This window comes from Vombatus ursinus, unplaced genomic scaffold, assembly GCF_900497805.2.
Source record: "Vombatus ursinus unplaced genomic scaffold, bare-nosed wombat genome assembly UNPS02014772.1, whole genome shotgun sequence".
NCBI classification, from domain to species: Eukaryota; Metazoa; Chordata; class Mammalia; order Diprotodontia; family Vombatidae; genus Vombatus; species Vombatus ursinus.
In genome coordinates, this window is record NW_020954550.1 from 30,856,882 (window position 1) to 30,876,794 (window position 19,913).

Below are 19,913 nucleotides of genomic sequence, written 5' to 3' on the forward strand. Positions count from 1 at the left end.
TGCTTTAGAGAATGGGAGTACTGGCAAGTCCTCCCAGTAGGCTGAGCCATATCTTGTTTGCTATGGTATGTGAGATAGCCTTGAGATATGGGGCAGAGAAAATCTTCAGGTATACTGATTCTCAGGAAGGAATCAGTTCTGGCCATGCTTGGAAAAAACAGGGCAGGACAGTCAAAGGCCCTTCCCTTTGGGGTCAGGACTAATGGAGGAAATTTGCCAATGCCTTCCACTCAAACCATTATTTGAAGGGTATGTCAGCACCTATCCAAGATATGACGTGCCACTAAACTGAAAAACCATATTGGAGCCATTGCAAGAGGGACAGAGTTTGAGGATTGGGTCTATTACCAACCTGGACGCAGGAGCTGTGATTCCATGTTGCGCTGGGTGTGGGACTGCATGATCTAACTAAGAAAGAGATCAGCTGGGCCCAACTTCTGGCCGACTGGACTCTTCTCCCAATTGAAAACACCACCTGTTCTAAGTGTTCCAAAACCCGTCCCCAAACAGCAAATTGGCCCTCTTACCCAATCTCAGTCAAGAGGTCTGCTAATCAACAGCTGCATCATCACACTCTTGTCTTCATAGGTCACATGCCCCACCTCCCAGCAACTATGTCTATTACAAATCAATGCCACCTTAGGAAGTAGAAGGGCTCTCTGCTCCAGCCATGGATCCAGGCTCTGGCCTTTCTTTATTCTTTCCCTGGCACTGAGCTCTGTGGAGTTTAAGATCCTTGCCCCCCTCAAAGTGTTTTATATAAACATCCAGGAAAAATAGCTCAGACCCCTATCAATTAGCAGGCTTCTTTTCCTCTGGGATGGTTTGTTCAATTGCTTCCCAGAAAGGGCTTTGGGGTGGGTGAGTGGGAATAAGAGGTGGTTATGTTGGGAGGTGTCTTGCTTTCTAATACTACGAGAGAGAACTAACATGGCATAATTGTGGTGATACATATTTACCTGGAAGAAAGGAGAACCCTCTAGTCTACTTGCTGATAATCCTGACTCCCTAAATGGTAAGGAAGAGTTCTTATCTAGTCCTTGAGGAAGAAAAAGACAGGCCTCTAAATGGGGCAAAGATTTGACATCATTCCCCTGATGAGGCTCCCAGGAGGGGGATGGGGATATTTGACAGGTGAGCCAGGGATGTTGAGTAGATGGAGAGATACTTCGTGTAAATGTAATTATCAGGATAGTTAAGTACAAGTAGCTTATAACCTGTTATCCTCTTTACTACAGATGAACCTGATATTTGATGATGTGTGCCGGAGGTGTCATCATTTATGCCATGGTGCTTATGTTCCTGGTATTACTTATCATCGTTGTCTTACCTCAAGGGGACCCACTATGAACTGCAAAAATTTGGCATCACCCAAGTACGTGGAACAGATTGCTGAGATCCTGATATGAGATTTCCTATTTGCCTATGGGCATAAAAAGCCTCACTTACGTGAAGTTGGGGACTTTTAAAGACCTGCCCTTGTTTTTCTTTTCAAAATCTAAAACCCCACAAACTCCCAGGCAGTTACAGTCAAACTTTCAGACTTTATTGGAAATGTGTAGTCATTCTGATGAACTGACTCACTGGTGTAAATATACTCCGTATTTGTTGCATCTGCTTTACCGCTGCCTGGGCAGCAGATATGTCTTCTTTCCCTCCAGTTTGTCAGCTTTCCCTTATCAGGAAGTTGATTTCTTTGTGTATTTATTTACTTTCTTATGCAAACGATAAGAATTTATTATTGAGAAGAAGGAGGTGTGGCAAGTGGAAATGAATTGACATATAGTTAGCATGATATTCATTTTTTGTTTTAAATATTGAAGTTGACACAAGGTCCACTTATGTGCCAGGATTTAGATATTATACTTCATTTCTCTATGTTTTAGGTGCTTGAACATTTCGTGAATCACTTCACTGGATCTCTGCCCCAAAGTATCCCAGAATTTCCTGAAGAAGTGGTATCTTAAATGTTGTTTCTTTGTCCAGAGAAAGGGAGAAAGATTTCTCCCACCTTTCCTGCTTCCTACATTCTGTTCAGGCATGGCATGATTATGTGATTCAGTCATTCAGCTTCATCCCATTTCCAGCCCTCTAATACCCAGATTTAAGAAAAGTTAAATTATGGGATGGTTGTTTAGTTGAAGGTCTATGTTGCTTTACAAAAGAACGTTCTTGTTTCACCATAGTAACTAGAGCTGTATACAAACATGTAAATAAGTGCTTGGGAGCTGATGGAGTGGCTAGAGATAAGTGAGTTAGTTGGGATGTTTTCATATGGAATTTGAGTTTTCACCAGTGTTTTGAAGGCAGTGAAGGGGCAGGGTTTGGCAGATAATAATGCTATACTTCAGATCCTCACCTTTTCAACCTCAAAAATGGTAGGAATCCAATTTAACTGTATATAGCAAATCAGAGGTGAAAGAAAGGAATTTTGTTCTATTTTGTTCCCCCAAATAAGGGATTCATAAAAATGTAAGTAACTTGTGGGACTTCCAGCTAAGGCCTGAAGTTTCCCAAAGTGGGCAACTCCCTAATGGTCCTGTATGACTTTAGATTCACAGCAAATATTTTTCCAAAGTCCTTTTATTTACATGTGGATCATGTCTCACTCTTTGATTTTTAAGTTGGAAGTATTTAGCAAGGGGCAATCTAATAGGAAATTCTTTATAGCTATCAACCAATCAACATGTAATTTATAAAGTTCCTACTATGTTCCAGGTACTGTGCTTCTAGGTGATAAGAATAAAAAGACAAAAACAGAACAGTCCCTCATCAACTAGATTCATGTTTGCATTTCTATTGGCAACTATACATACCTATTTGTAATTTTTTGATCATATCATTATTTTGTTTTTATGTGACCTTCATTTCCAAATATACCTCTTACCTAATCCCTGCTCAACAAGTCATCACTTGTAACAAAGATTTAAAAAGACAGAAAAGTTCAGCCAAATAAACCAACACATTAGCCATGACTGATGGAGTATACAATAGTCCATATATACAGCTCCCCTGCCTTTCTGAAGAGAGGAGGGTACATGTTCTCAACTATTCTGTGAGGCCAAGCTTGCTCACTTTATAATTCAAGTGTTCAGTGACTTCTTAGTTGTTCTTTACACTGACACTGTTGTAGTTACTGCATTTTATGGGGTTTTTTTGGTTCTGCTTATTCCACTCTGAATCAGTTCACAAAAATCTTCCCATGCTTCTCTGAATTCTTCATATTTGTTTTTTTTTTCTATATGGCACAGTCATATTCTTATTTATGTACCACAATTTGTTCAGCCATTGCCTAATCAACGAGCACACAAACTGTCTCTAGTTATTTCTTACCACAAAAATTGCTACTTATGAGACCTTTCTGTCTGTCATTGACTCCCATGGGGTATATGCCTAGCAATCAAATCTCTTAGTTAAAGGGTATAGACATTTTGGTCACTTCTTTAGCATAATTCCAAAGTGTTATCTGGAATATATGAACCACAGCTCCACCAATAGGGTACTAGTGTGCCTGTCTTTCCGTAGTGTGCCCCTGCCTCCACCTCCAGCATCGATGGTTTCCACTTTTTGTCACTTTTGTCACTTTGCTAGGTGTGCAGTGAAACTTTAGAGGTGTTTCTATTCACACTTCTCTTATTAATGATTCGTAGCAATCTTTTATATGGTTGTTAATTGTCTGCAATTTATTTGAGAACAATTTGTTTATATCCTTTGAACACTTATCTATCTTCCTTACCCCTCCCAAAAAAATCCTCACCCATTTTCATCAGAGTAAAATTAAGTTATAATGATTACCAGGGTAAGCCTGAAGGAAAAAGAGGCAACTGGAGGGGTGAGTGTGATCTGGAGGGTGAGAAAGGTTTACTTAATGATGCTTATTTAATGATGATGAAGAAGGGGAATGGGGGTTATGGGCTGAATGCATTATAACCACCTCAAAGGTGATCTACTTCCTTTTCCTGAAGGCTGCCTATTTGAATCACTGCCCATGGTTTCTTTCCCTTTTGAAGTATTGCTCTTCCCACTCAAAGAGTCCTTCATTTAACTCTGTTCCTTATTAATGAAAACCAAGACTCTCTCTGGTCTCTTTAAATTTTGATAATCACAACAAAGTTGTAACTTTAAATATTTTTAACTGTTAAGCTCACTTTGCCCTACTTCAACTCCCTCCCGTCTTATTAATATAGTTGGTTGGAAGGAAGGAAGGAGATATCTATATCTGTAGATATACATATACATATCTCTTTAGAAAAATTCATTGTCCTCTGATTAATGACTTCTCTCCTCTATTCTATCTCTTTAAACAAAACAAAACAAAACAAAACAAAACTACTTATCCAAACGATTGACATAAATTCTTCTTTCTTAGAAACAATTCATTCATTCACATTAAAATATATTTAAATTACTATTAAAGTAACATAATTGTTTTTTAATCTATGTTTCTTGACTACCTAGCATTTGGCTATTCTAGTTGGTTCTTCTAACATCATATCATGGAAATATCATTTGAAATATATTAGTATTGAAGTGTCTAAGCCTAACAATTAGGCAATCTTAGCTCATGATTCCTTTTAGCTACTACATGTTCATTGATTTCCTTACAATATGATCATAACATTGTGATTCTGTAATTCTATAATGTATACCAATCAATCAACAATCATTTGTTAAGTGCCTACTATGTGCCAGGCACTGCCAAGAACCAAAAGCCAGTGTTTGGACATGTAACAGGGACATTCACACACTGAAATTAGGTGTCACCTCTGGGCCTGGAATTAGGAAAATTTGAGTTAAAATCCAGCCTCAGATATTTACTAGCTGTATGACCCTTTGTAAAGCCACTTAACTTCTGTCTGCCTCAGTTTCCTCAGCTGTGAAACAGGAACAGTACCTGCTTCACAGGGTTGTTGTGAGAATCAAATGAGGTATTTATTAAGCTCTTAACACAATACCTGACATGTAATAGGCAATAGTACACATTTCCTTCCTTCCTTTCTACCTACAAGAAAACAACCTGTGAATCAGTGTGAATTTCTAAAGGTCAAAAAAGTTGCTTCTTCACATAAATAAAACAAACTTATCAACATTCTTTGCTTTTCAGCTGATTTTTTTTTAAGTCCTGCAAACACTCCCACACTACCTTTGTCTAAAGAGTGGAGAGTGTCTTAGGGATATGCTACTCATTTCTCTTCTTCCATCACTGTGAGGCATAAATTTTTCTGAGAATACAAATGGAGAAAATCTCTTAGGATCTCTCTCCATAGCTCTCAGTTGTTCCGGAATAGTGTCTAGTTTCCCCCTCTCTTGGGGCATGAGCTTGGCTGAAAAGCCTGTGCTTGCCTTGGGACTGGGGCCTGAAACTATGTACTGAGGCTACAGGATGTAGCTGAGTTTTTGCATTATACTGCTGGATGGTGACATAACAAAGGACGGCATTCTGGGAAGTGCCATTTTATACTACTAACATCAGAGAAGAGGTGACAGAAATGAACAAGAATGGTTTCCTTTCCCTTCCTCCACTTGTCCTTCAATCTCAACCATGGTTCCTTTCCTATTTTAGTCACTGTACATACATATCTACTTCCATTCACCAGAACCTTGAACCACCAGCCAATTCCATCCTATCTGGCCTTTCATCCTTGACTAGGTAGGGCATTTACCACAGGTCTATTAAAAAAACAACAACAGCAACAACAACAATGAATGAGACATGCATTTTTGGACATAATCAGGGTGGGAACTCTTTGTTTTTTGCTTGACTATATATATTGATTGCAAAGCTTTTGTTTTTCCTTTTTTTTCCAATGAGAGGATGATAGTAGTATTGACAAAAATAACAATAATAATGATAATAATAAAGAAAATAAACAGGGTCATTGAAACACTTTTTTTTAAAAAAAAAAGACTTTTTTAAAGAAAAGAACAAGAGAAACTCAAGAAGGAAACAGATTAAGCAGGGCAGCTTTGATAGTTAAATGATCAAAAAAAAGGTATATGCTGCATTATATATTTAAAAAAAAGAAGTTAGTTGTATGCAATTTCAATTTCTTATACAATCATCTTTATCTGTTCTACTTTATATATGGAAATGCTGATTTTATTTGGTGTTTGTTAAGTTCAGAGTAAAAAATTAGATTAAAATTTTAAAATTAAAAAAAAATTTTTTAAATGCCTGCTGTAGTCTGAACCACTTTGACTTCTAATGGTTTAAACCTTCAGACTTGGCTCAAATCCCACCTTCTTCAGGATACCCTTCCTTGGGTTCCACATCCATACTGCTACTATTCGTGCCTTTCCTTCTAGATTACCTTTCATTTACACTATATATAAGTTATTCACACAATTTTTTTGCACATTTCTCCACTACTATGATGTGACCTTTGCAAGCAAAGACCTGTGATTCTTCCATAGATGGTTCTCCTGATGAGGAAATTCCCTTCACCAGTGCATATCAGCAACTCTTTCTCAATTTATATTCTTGTAGCATTGCCTCTACAGGAGCTTGCACTGGGTCATATAGTCAGTGTCAAAAATAGGATTTCTGCATTTGTGTCCTTCACTGCTAAGAATAACTGATATCACGGCAGCTAAGTGGAGCAATGGATAGAACACTGGCCCTGAAGTCAGGAGGACCTGAGTTCAAATCCAACTTCAGACCAAACACTTGACACTTACTATCTGTGTGACCCTGGGCAAGTCACTTAACTCCAATTGCCTAAAAAAAAAAAAAAAATTAAAAAAAAGACAAGAATAACTGATATCACCCCCTGTCACCTGAGTGGAGGCTGGCATGCCTGAAATGACCTGCCCGCAGAAAGGCTTGCATTACCTGTGTTTCCCCCTGTATCCATGTCATGTGATACATTTCTATTATAATCTGTTCCTCTAAGTTTCACAGCATTCTCACTGGCTAGGGCCTTTCTAGGGGGACATCACAGACATTAAAGTTGGTTCACGATCATCATCATTATCTTAGAGTTAGACAACTTCATTTTATGGATGAATAAATTAAGGAGAATAGAGAGGTGCTCCTGGAGGGCTCCATCACAAACTCTACATCCAGAGAGATGTTAGGAGGATTCAGTGTTAGGACAGATGGCACAGACTCTGCAACTTAAGGGGCAATGGGTTCAGGGAATGGCTGTCTTTTCTCTCTCCCTGAGGAGTAAGATTCAATGGGATATATCTTTGCACAGTGACTGATTGGAAGTATGCATTCAAAAAGTCCACAATTTCACAAAATATCTTGCCAGTGGAAGTTGACTTCAGCCCTAGACTATTTTGAGAACATAGCACTTGGGGTTTAGAAGACCATTAAGAGAACCTGGGCTGCTCCCTCCTCGCTGGAATGTAACTCCACTGGGATAGGGACTATGTCTTGTGAAGTGCAGTGGATAGAGCACTGGATCTGGAGTCCAGAAAACCTGAGTTTCAATCCAGCCTCAGATGCTTATTGACTGTGTATAGACTGGGCGAGTTATTTAACCTCTGTCTACCTCAGTTTCCTCTTCTGTAAAATGCGGATATCTACCTCCCAGAGTTGTGAGGATCAAATGATATATTTGTAAAACACTTTGCAAACCTTAAAACACACTATATAAACACTAGGTGTTATTATTTTCACTTAGTTGCTAAATGAATGAAATGCTTCTTGTGACTGAATTCTCTAACTTCTGTTCTACTCAGTGGGTCTGGGCCCTAGTTTGGTTCTCTGCTGCTGTTCCCTAATGGAGGGGGTCTGGCTCTTTGGTGTAGAACTTTCCACAGTCTGTCTAGATAAATAATTCCAAATATGGAAAGTGACAAAGGGGGGAAACCCCAAAACATCAACTTAGTCTGGTAATGTATATGCATTATTTCACCCCCATAGTTCCCCACCTCTACAAATAAGGGAAGGAGATGTATTTTCTGAACCCTTCTCCAAGACTCAAGCTTCTTTGTCATTATAGTTACAGTGTTCTGTAATTGTAATTGATTTAACAGAAAAGGAAGCTGAGCCCTAGAGAGGAGAAACAGTGACTTGCATAATATCACAGAAGCAGGAAGGAGGGAAGTCAGCATGCAAATCCAGATCTTTGGACTTGATATCCTGAGAGGATCCTTCAGGCACTTAGCTTTGACTTTCCAAAATGTATAACAAGGTCAGGAAAGGCAGGATGCCATATAAAAGAGAATAGTTCTATCAGATACTGATACATTTAAGCTATGTCTTGGTTGGCAGAAGCTGAAGACGGAAGCAACATTCCAGGTTTGTGGGGAAGGGGATGGAAGAGAGAGAGATATCATGAGATGAGAGAATAGGGAAGGGATAGGTTCTAAGCAAAGGATAAGGAGTAAATCCTAACAGGATAAGATTTTAATGGTTAATCACAAAATAAAGGCTATATTGTCCTGGAAGCCAGGTACAGTATAACAAATAAATACTCTTAAGTTATTGATAATCTTCTTTAGATAAATTGTTCTAGTGTTTCACTGACCTACAACTTCTCTGTGAGTATATCTTCTTTATATGGGACAACGATGAATGTTGCATTGACTGAGTAACTTTTGAGTTTCCCAATGATTTATTAGGTCAGAAGAATGTAGATTAGAGCTCAGATGTTATCTAGTCCAGCCTCCTCAATTTCTTAGTAGGGAAACAGAGGTCTGGAGAGGTTAAGGACATATAGGACTTGCATAAGGACAAATGGCAGAGCTGGGATTCAGTCTCAGGTCCTGAGACTCCAAATCTAGTTGTCTTTCCATGTAGCATGATGACTTTTTTCTCTGTTCTCCTCATTATTTCGTGGCTCTTGTTTGTACACTCACAGATAATCAGTAAGGTGATTCCAAAGTGCATAGTTCTCCAGGCAAGGTCTAACTAGTGATTAAGGTCTACCTAAGGAGAGAGGTAGGGTTTTTGGTGTCTATATTCTGCAAGGTGCTTCAAATTTCATGTTTTCATTACAACTACCAAGTTATTTGATTCGTGCTGAGTTTGTAGGCCAGATGTGTCTCTGAGATATTTGTTAAATAACCTGTAATCACAGAATCTCAGAGTTGGAAGTACCTTAAAGGGCATCTAGTAAAATCCCTACCTGAATAAAAATCCTCTTTAAAGTCACCTAATCACCCTGGGCCTCAGTTTCCTCATTTGTAAAATGAAAGGGTTGGAAGAGATGATCTCTAAGATCCCCTCCATCCTAGAGCTTTAATCCTATAATCTCTGACAACTGCAGTCATCACCTGGAAAAACTTTAGCAGGGGTGAAATAACTACCTCCCAAAGCAATCCACTCCACTTTGGGATAACCTAGCCTAACTCTGCCTCTGAGAAATTTATTCTTCATTGTCTCCACTTATACTTTCTGGGGATGAGCTGACCAAATCTAATATCCCTTTGATATATTGTTAAGTTGTTTTCAGTCATGTCAGACTCTTCATGAACCCATTTGGTTCTGACTGAATGAATTTGTCATTTCCTTCTCCAGTTCATTTTATAGATGAGGAGTTGAGGCAAATAGGGTTAAGTGACTTGCCCAGGGTCACACAGTTAGTAGGTATCTGACACCATATTTGAACTCAGAAAGAGAGTTCTGACTCCAGGCTGGCACTCCATCCACTATACCACCTAGCTGCCCTCCTCTTTGATATGACAGTCCTTCAAACTGATAGCTATCGTATACTCCCTAATTCTTCTGTTCTCTAGGATAACCATCCCTAGTTCCTTCAACTGATGCCTGTATAACATGATCTTTTGCCCTTGTCTCCCTTCTAGTTTCTAGTCAGCCTTTTCCAAGAGCAATACAAAAGATGAGGAGGAAATGACTTTTGGTTCCTGATAGGCAGGATTTAGGCTACATTCTACACTTCTCCACAATGTCCCAGCCACATGTTCATCATGGAAGATTACTTCTATCCAGGAATTCACACTCCGCCCCCACAGCCTCTGCCTCTGATTGGATGGCTCCATTGGAACCTCTAAGGAAGATGCCTAGGCCAGTCATTTCTCATTTCTTCATTTCTCAGCAGGCTGCATTCAGGACTTCTCCATCATGCCTCTGCACTGGGCAAATTCCTTCACCCAGCTTCTTTTTAATGTGCTATCTTCCCCCATTAGGATGTGAACATAAGCTACTTGAGGGCAAGGGCTGTCTTTATTTTTATTTTTATTTGTATTCCCAGTGCTTAGCACAGTGCCTGCTACATGGTAATGTGCTTAATAAATACTTATTAAATGATGGACAGAATGTCTGGGCTAAGCTTGTATCCTGACACTGCTTTCTTGGAGTGCTGTTATTTCAGGATCTTGGGACACCTCTGGTTGGGAATCCGTAAGCTTTCAGTGCCTCCCAAAGGGGGTTGATACAGGGCAAAGTTTGACTGATGCCCTTCTGGTTTGAGCTCTGCAAGTTCCTGACTTGGTCTTGGATCTGAGCAACACACTATTTATCTTGCCCCTTGTTGGAATTTCAGTAGACTGCTGCTAGACTCAGCTACTATCAGGCAGCTGGAAAGCTCTGCTCACTCAGGGTGGCAGAACCACAGTTCTCCCCTTTGGTCTGGGTTTCCCACTCTAGTTATTCTGTTTATGCTTCAGATTGGTCTTGAGGTTGGAACTCCTCCTCCTGAGATGCCTGTTCTACTTTGCTCCCTTGGTTAGAGCCGTGTAGCTGCTGCTTGCTTCTAAATTTTCTCCCTGTTCCACACATAGCTCCAGGAGCTTGATCATTCCTTACCCTGGAACGACACCATTCAGAGCAGGTCCCCTCCCTCAGGCTGCCCTAGATGTGTGACCAGGAACTGGATAGTGAGCAACAGTGGTGCCAGTAGGCACCCATTCCTGCAATCTGTGCAAGGTCAGGACCCTCTGTTCTGGATTTGGGACCTCTTCTTGCCCAAGTGCACAGCTTCCTGTGCTGGAAGCTTTGGGCTCTGTGAAGCTGTTCCTATCTAGACCCCATAGCTTGGTACTGTTTGGGATTATGTTTCATACATTGTCCAGTGCCCTTCTCCTTTAAATTCAATTAAACTAGCTGCTCTTTTACATCATATCTGCTTCTCTACCCTTGTCTGTTGCTGTTGCTTCCCAGTCCTCAATAACAAAGTTAAATTGCTTGTTTCATATACATGAAGATTAATATGATCAAAAGGTCCCTCCAGTTATAAAATTTTATGGTTAAGAAAAAACAGCCTCTGCTCTGTAGGAAAATCAGGTTGTGCAAGTTGTTCTTCTATACTACCTAGCAAATCATTTCCTATTCCACACTTGAAGAATAAGATTTTCCATTCTTTCTAAAGTATAATACTTATCTTGAAAAGGTCCTTAATTAATTTCAAAATTTCAACCCAGTCTATCTCTGAACATGTTTTGTTGGTTTTGTTTTCTAGATAGTTTTGTTCTTACATCCTGTGGCTGCCAGCTACTCAGCCACGCAGGTTCACTGGTTCCCATGTTCACCTGCCCTTGACCCCTCCCTCATCCACCCTCCCTCCCCAAATCTTTACAAAGAGGTTGTGAGAGGTATCTGGGGACTCCCACCATGCCTAGTTTACTAAAAAGAGACATTGTTAGGGATGGACCCCAGGGGAACTGTCCACTTCCTTCTAACATTTATCTCTCCTTCTATCAGAGTTCCTCCTTTGATAATCTTCAAGTTGGGAGATTCAAAGGGAGGAGGTCCAGCTAAAGTGGAGGAAGGGATAAAAGGATGGAAATGTCTAATAGGCAGATGGTCATGGCCCAGACTATCATGGGCCTCCCATTCTCATTTCCTATTTGCAGTTAAATGAATAAAAATAAGTTCTTTTTTTCTTGAAAAAATATTATCCAGAATTTTATTCATTCATTCAAAATTATGTAAAATATATCCATTCAGATTTAACCAAAATTTTAATTTTCCCCTGAAAAGTGCTGTTGACCCCCAACCAAACTGGTGCAATCTGTCAAATGAAAGAACCTCTCCTTTGCTATCATTCAAGTACTATATAATGATGATAATACTTTTTATATGGCTAACATAGGTTTCCTTTTTCTCACCTGCTTTTATTGCTAAAATATTGGTATTAAAAATTGATGATTTATTCTAATCCAATCCAACAAGCATTTATTATGTTCCTACTATGTCTAAGGCATCATGTTGGGCTCTAGAGATACCAAGACAAAATGAAAATAGTCGCTATCCTCATGGAGATTATATTCTGCTAGGGGGTAGGGGGGAACTCAAGATGTAAATAGACAAGTATATACATGATTTTTTGAGGATAAAGAGAACACTAACAACTAGAGGAATCAGAAGATGGTACATTAACTGAACCTAGAGGAAAGCCAGGCATTCTAAGGGGCACAAGTGAGTAGGCAGTGTCTATACAAAGGTAATGAGGAAAGAGATAGAACGCCAAGTTCAGGGAACAGCAAATAGGCCAGTCTGGCTGGAACACAGAGTACACGAAAGGGAAAGTATGACATGGGCCTGTAAAGGTAAGGCTGCAATCAGAATGTGAAGGACTTATTAAAGGCCAAGCTGAAGATTTTATATTTTACTCTAGCCACAAAAGGGAATCTTCAGTCTTGAGGCAAGAGATTAATATGATCAGATGTATGCTTTAAAAATATTTTGGTAGCTCTGTGGAGGATGAATTGGAAAGTGGAAAAACTTGAGGCAGGGAGACCAACTGAGAGTCAATTATTTTTCAGGTAAAAGATGATGAAGACCTGAGTATATGAGTAGAGAGAAAGTGAAAGATGTAGGAGATGTAATGGAGATAGAAATGGCAATATTTCCAAACAGATCGGTCATGTGTAGGGTACAGAGACCCTTATCAATGAATCGGAGATTCAGAGATATTAGCAAAAAGAAAAATTCATTTATTAGCTTTCTTGAGAAAGGACTCCCTCAGAACACCAAAAAATTGGCGCTGACTGAAGAGAGCAGAGGTGTGTTCAGATCAACCAGTTATATAGGTCCTAGTGCAATCCCCTTCCCCCCCCCCCCTTCCTCAGGGCTCATTAATGCAAGCTCCGAGGGTACAATCTATTCATGGCAATCTACCCCAGCAACAAAGAACAAGGACACTTGTTTCTTTTTCTTTTTAGAGTAAATAGTTTTGGAGAGGGAGGAGGTCTGATAAAGTTGAAAAGCATGTTTCTTTACAAGGTCAACCAGCTGCAAGTGTTTCAACAGAACAAGAAGCAATTAACTCCCTGAGGAGGCTTCATTCCTGAGAGATTCTCAGAGATCATCTCTCACAGTGATATGGGGTGAAAGTGAGGAATTGAGGATAACACTGAGACTGTGAACTTTGGAGACTGGAGGAACAGCGGTTCCTGGTTTTAGATAATGAGTTGTTTTAGAGATGTTGAGTTTTGAAAGGAAATGCAGTTGGAAATGTCTAATAGGCAGTTGGTGATACAGGACGGGCATTCAAGAGAAGGATTAAGACTAGACACACAAAACTAAGAGTAATTTATGTTAACAGGATTTTACTGAGCCAGTCTCTCACCTGAAAATGATGAAACAACAGGCCAGAGACAAGTCAGGTAGCTATTTAATTAATTAGTTGCATTAGGAGGAACAGATTTGCAAATCAGGAACTCTGATCAGAATTCCACCTTGCTAAAGTGAAGACAGAGATTATATACCTAAATCACAATGAGAAGGTGGGGGAGGGGAGGTGGATTACAGACAATCCCCTCCCAGGGCCAGAGTTGTTTCCCACAGTTTCCCACAAATGGAAAACAATACAAGGAGCAGCTAGGTGGTGCAGTAAATAGAGCACAGACCCTGGATTGAGGAGGACCCGAGTTCAAATCTGACCTCTGGGCAAGCCACTTAACCCCACTGCCTAACCAAAAAAAAAAAAAAAAAAAAAAAAAGGAAGACAATACAACAATTCTGGAGTCCAGCCTTTGGGGGTTGTGACTTGGTGGGTCACAAGACCAGAGTTCTGTGATGGGAACAGGTTCTACAGTCTTTGATTCATTTCACTTCAGGTACATAGGCACAAGGATGCCAGTGATTGTGAGCCTTGTCCAAGTTTGATCATTTTTAGCCGTATCTAACAAATGCCAACAGGGCCACAGTGGGCAAGAAAGCAAGCCTTTGCTGCCAATGGAGGGACAACTTTAACCGGGAGAGGAACTTCAGTGGAATGGTTCCCTGGGAATAGGGACAAATCGGGCATAGTGTAGGCAAAAGCACAGAGACCTTCCCAGAAGGGAGGGAGGCTATGATATAGTGTGGAGCCGAATAAGAACTGTCCTGTGGACAGGGACAATTCAATGGCAAAGGTATGGGTATCAAAGGGTGAACCCCAGGTAGAATGAGTGAAACCCACAGAACTCTGCCTCCAGGAACAAGAGGCCTTTCTGGGATTCCCACACTAACCCTGCAGTTGCCTTTGTTGTGGGCAAAAGTCAGAGGTCTGATGCCTAATAAGGTAGGGCAGGTCCCCACACTTCACTTGCTGCAGGGGGCTTTTGCAGTATTATGAGATGCCCCTGTCCTGTTCAGGGAAGTCTGTGGCTGAATCAAGTGAGGCATTTAAGAAAAATAATCCATGTGGAGTTTAGAATAAAGGAAGGGTAAGATTACATTGCATGGGATTTAATGAGCCAAAGTGAGGGCCGATGTTGCCACTTATGCCCTGGATGCAGAGTAGAACCTGTGTTTTTAGAGAGATTCCTGAGTGTAATGAAGCCGGTAGGTAAGGGTCTAACATGCTAGGGACCCTAAAACCTGCTGTTATGTTCATTAATTCTTGGATAATGTGCTCCTTTTCTTACACTAGCTGTTCCTTTCACATTAACTGCTGCTCTATAAAGCAGACCAGGACTGGATGGATTCTCAGTCTGAGGAAGAACAGGGCTTTTTGGAGCACGCCATCTCAGAGGGCCAGTAAAACAGAAACCTCCCATTGAGGTCATGATCCAGGCTTCTAATGGGGCAGCTAGGGCTAAAGCTTCAAGGCGCTGAGACCTTGAATAACATGACCAAAAGGCAGGGATTAGGAATAGGACAAACATTTTGGAAAATGAGAGGCCAGAGACTGCTATAACAGCAAGAAAGAAAAGGCTTAGTTCATAGAGGGGGTAATTGCAAACCTCAGGCCATATCGGGTTTATTGGGTTAGTGGTCTGCATCAGCTGTCATCTTCTCATCCCAGGTCTTGAGAACAGCCATCCACCTCAGATGTTGGCTGCTGCAGACCCTGCTTAACTTTTAGGGTCTGGGCACCTCTAGGTTCCACAATCCAGGTGAGGGATACTGCCCTTTTGAGATGTGACAAGTGGATCCAGGACTCCACTCCTCAGAGTTTGGCTGTAGTGGGGGTGTGCAGGACTTCAAAAGGGCCTTTCCACCACGACTCTAGGGAGTGTTTTCAGAGATAGTGTTTCCAGTAGACCCAATCACCTGATTGGATCAGGGGCCGAGTCTCAGTTGGAATTTCTAAAGAATGGGACTGCGAGGCAAGTTGGTGAGTCTGATATCTTCTGAGCCAACCCAATACAGTATTGTAGGAGGGAGCCTTTGGCTGCTATGCTTCCCACCCACAGGTGCAGTGGCATGGGGACTGAGCTTAGAGGAACCAAATGGTCTAGAACTAAGGCTTAGCAAGGCTAGAAGAAGGGCGTTGGGCCAGGGGATACCTAGCTCCTCAGAGAATTTAGCAAGGGAAGTTTTAAATATCCCATTAACTCTTTCAACCATTCCTGATAACTGGAGGGTGATAGGCACGTTGGATTTCTCATAATTCTATACTTGCATAGAGAAGATAATTGAACCCAAAGGAATTAAGGAAGTCACTGAGAGAAGGTGTAGAGACAAAAGAGAAGAGAGACAGGATAAAAGCCTGCGGAACACTCACAGTTAGAGGGTGGGATGCAAAGGTTGATCCAGCAAAGGAGACTATGAAGAAATGGTCAGAAGGGTACAAGAGCCAAAGGAATACAGTGTCAGGAAAAAAAAAAAAACAATAGGAAGGGGAAGAGAATAAGCATTTATATAGTATTTACTATGTGCCAGGCACTGTTCTGAGTGCTTTACAAACATTGTCTCATTTGATCTTCACAACAGCTCTGCAAGATAGGTGGTTGCTATTATACCCATTGTACAACTGAGGAAACCGAGCAACAAGTTTAAATGAGTTGTCCAGGATCACACAGCTAATAAGTATCTGAGGCCATATTTGAACTCAGGTCTTTCTGACTGCATATCCTGTGCTCTATCCACTGTGTCACCTAGAGAATATTCAGGATGAGGGAATGATTAGTAGCACAAAGTGCTACAAAGAGGTCAAGCAAGATAAAGACTAAGAAAAGGCTATTAGAATTAGCAATTAAGAGGACACTGGCAACCTTGTAGAAACAATTTCAGTGGTGTGGTAAGGTCAGGAGCCTGCCAGAAGTTGAGAGAGAAAGTGGAGATAGCCAGTGTAGAAGGCTTTTTTCTATAGGTCTGATTGTAAGACAGGAAAATTATAGGATGATAGTTTGAGAATTGAATGGTAAGATCAATGGAAGGTTTTAGAAAGTTGGAGTAAGACCTGGATATGTTTTTAGGAAGCATGGAAAGAGACAGTAAATAGAAACTGAAGTCTGAGGTAGGGATTCGTCATGCTTCTAGATGAGACTGGAAGAGTTAAGGGCATAAGTAGGTAGGATGACTTGGACAGGAAAAAGGGCCATCCCTTGGTCAGAAACTGGAGCAGAGGAAGGAATAGGACATGATGTTTAGTGGTTCTGATATAAAAGATAAAGGAAAATCATCATAGATGACCTTTATTTTCTTGGTAAACTAGGAGGTGAGGTTCTCTGCTGCAAATCTTCCCTTTTGTGGCTAAACTCCTTGAGAAGGTCATTTACACTAGGTTCCTCCATTTCCTTTTTTCATATTTTCTTCTTAACTTTGAACAATTTGGATTTCAACCTCATTATTTACAATCATGAGTCTAACCAAAACTGCTGTCTTCAAAGTTACTAATAATCTCTTACTTGCCAATTTTAATGGCCTTTTTGCAATCCTTTAACTATGGCCTCCAAGATTCTGTCTTGGGCTTTCTTCTCTTCTCCCTCCATACTATTTCACTAGGTGAGCTCATAAGCTTTTATAGTTTTAATTATCATCTCTATTCAGATGACTCTCAGATCTATTTGTCCAGCCCTAAATTCTCTCTTGACCACCAGTCCTCATCTGCCATCTCTAATTGCCTACTAGACATCCTGTAGACATCTTAAACTCATCTTTAGCTTCCAAACCCTCCCCTTTTCTTAACTTCTCTATTACTGCCAAGAATACATCATCCTCCCAATCACTAAGGCTCACCACCTATCCTCAAATCTTCACTCTTTCTCACCGCCTATATCCAATCAGTTGTTAAGTTCTGTCATTTCTACCTTCATAACATCTCTCATAAACATCTTTTTTTCTCTCCTTTAACCATCCCAGTGCAGGCCCTCATCATTTCACACCTGGACTACTGAAATAGCCTGCAGATTGGTTCCTCTGCCTCAAGTCTCTCCCTTCTTGATCCAGTCCATCCTCCACTCATCTGCCAAATAAACTCTAGCGACTCCAGAATCAAATCTAAAATCCTGTCAGGCTTGAAATTTCTTCATAACCTGGCCCTTCCTACCTTTCCAAGATTCTTACACCTCCCTCCCTCCTGCGCACTTTGATTCAGTGACACTGGCCTCCTTGCTGATCTTCAAACATGAAACTCCATCTCCCTTCTCCAGACAGTGTTTTCACTGGTCACCTAGGTCTGGGATGCACTCCCTTCTCATCTCCTCTTTCTAGCTTCCCTGGCTTCCTTCAAGGACTAACTAAAATTCCACCTTCTGCAAGAAGCTTTCCCAGTCTTCCTTAATCTTAGCATCTCCCCTCTGAGATTACTGCTAATTAATCATGAATATATTTGGTTGTTGGTTGCATTTTGTCTCCCTGTTAGACTGAGAGCTTCTAGAGAACAGGGACTGTTTTTTGCTTTTCTTGCTTCCCCAGTGGACAATGACAGATCATTGAATTCCGGCTGACTAGTAGTCTACTGATTAGCTGACTGCTGAATGGGATGGTAAATCAGGTAGTAGAGAAGGCTGGAAGGGAGAAGAGGTTTGGAAAATCTGTGGAGATTTCGATGTTAGTCCTTAAAGAAAGATAAAAGGATTGCTGTGAGGTAGTGAGGACCCAGTTCAGATTAGATAACATAACTTTGTAGCACACCGAATTGGCATGATTATATTTCACTCTGACCCTGTTCGGTAGACAATAATGTCTTTTTTTTTTTTTTTCTCAGTGAGGGAGTGACAAAGTACTCTGCTAAGCATGAGGGGTGGAGGAAAGAAGTGATGTAAGAAGCGTGAGGACAAAAGAGGTTTAGAATTGTGACTAATGGGCTTGAGATAGAGTCAATCAGGAAAAAATAAAAGGAATGATATATAGCAGTGAAGGCCCAGTTAAGGTTAGATGATACAAATTCCTAATATATCCTGCATAGTTGTATGACTTGCTCCAGCAGTGTTCAGCCTCATGTAAGAGTAGGCTTGGAGAAGTCATGACGGTTAGACTACTAATAACCTAGGGCTAGGGTTTAGCAAGGCGTGAGCAGATATGACAAGTGGGCAATGGATTAGAAATTGGAGGGCAGAATAGATTTGAACAGGTTAAACATTGGGTCAGGATTGCAAAAGGAAGAAAATGAGGCCCTAGTAAAGGTTATAGACTGGAAAGGAAAGGCATGGTAGAGTGACTGAAGGTCAAGATGAGGAACCAGTCTAGTAGGATACAATAGAAGGAAAGGACAGAGAAGGACTCAGGACTTGGGAGGAATTGGCATGAAGCACATACAGACTGGAAAATGGTAGTAGGCGAAGAAATTTTTGTCCAGAGATCAGAGGAGGAAGAGGTGGTAGTTTGCTAGCCACAAATAAAGGATGTATGGCCTTTTAAAAAATGAATAACTGAGGCTAGAATAAAATGTCATGAGCCTTAGAATGATCTTGCAATCGCAACTTGCAATTGCATCAGTGAAAACACATTTAAAAATAAAGTCTTGCTAATGGATCATTTTGTGGACATGATACAACATATCTTAGACTGTAGACTGAATTTAAGTTTTAGTCCTGAGAGAGCTATCAAACTTGGAAAATGTTAACCAACAAATGTATTATATGCTTATACCTGAGCAAACTGTTTTAGGTGCTAGGGGGGATAGTTTGGTTAATGCATGGTCCCCTCTCATGGAGCTTTTTATTGTCTAGTAAGGCGGATGTGGTATAAGCATAGAGAAGACAGTATGTTACATAATAGTTGCATTAGATAAAATCAACCCACCTTACTGGGCCTTTTTCTCATCTTTAAATTTAAGTGGTTGGACTAACACTAGATCATTTCAAAGTTCCCTTTTAAAAAATCTCCTGAGAAACGGCCCCACTTCCTGGAAGCTAGCAAAACTTTGAGAACAGCAAAGGGGTCCAGAGACAAGGATCCCAATAACTCCACATCATCCCGGTTGTTTTGACCTAAAAATCAGCCCCTCTGTCTGGATTCAAGGGTGAACTGTAGTTAGATTGTACCCATTGTTTGTTCGGGGTGTTTTTCCAACTTCAAATGACTTGTCCAGGTCCCTGTGGCTTTCTTCATAGAGACATGTTGGAATGTAGCACCCACTGGTTTGGGAATCTTATTTCTGCTTCAACAAGGTGACTCTGAAATTCCCCCATCATTGAATCACAGCGCCCAAAGGCTGCCACTTAGCTCCTTTTATGTGCAGTGGTGAGAAGCCCTCCTAGGAAAGAAGTCTGAATTATGGTGACAGTAATAGGCAGAAGAGGGCTGTGGCGGCAGGTGCTAAGTAAGGCCTTCCTCCCCAGTACTGGGCACCATATAATCTCGAGGTTTCATTCAAAGCAGCCAAAGTTTCATCAATCGAGAG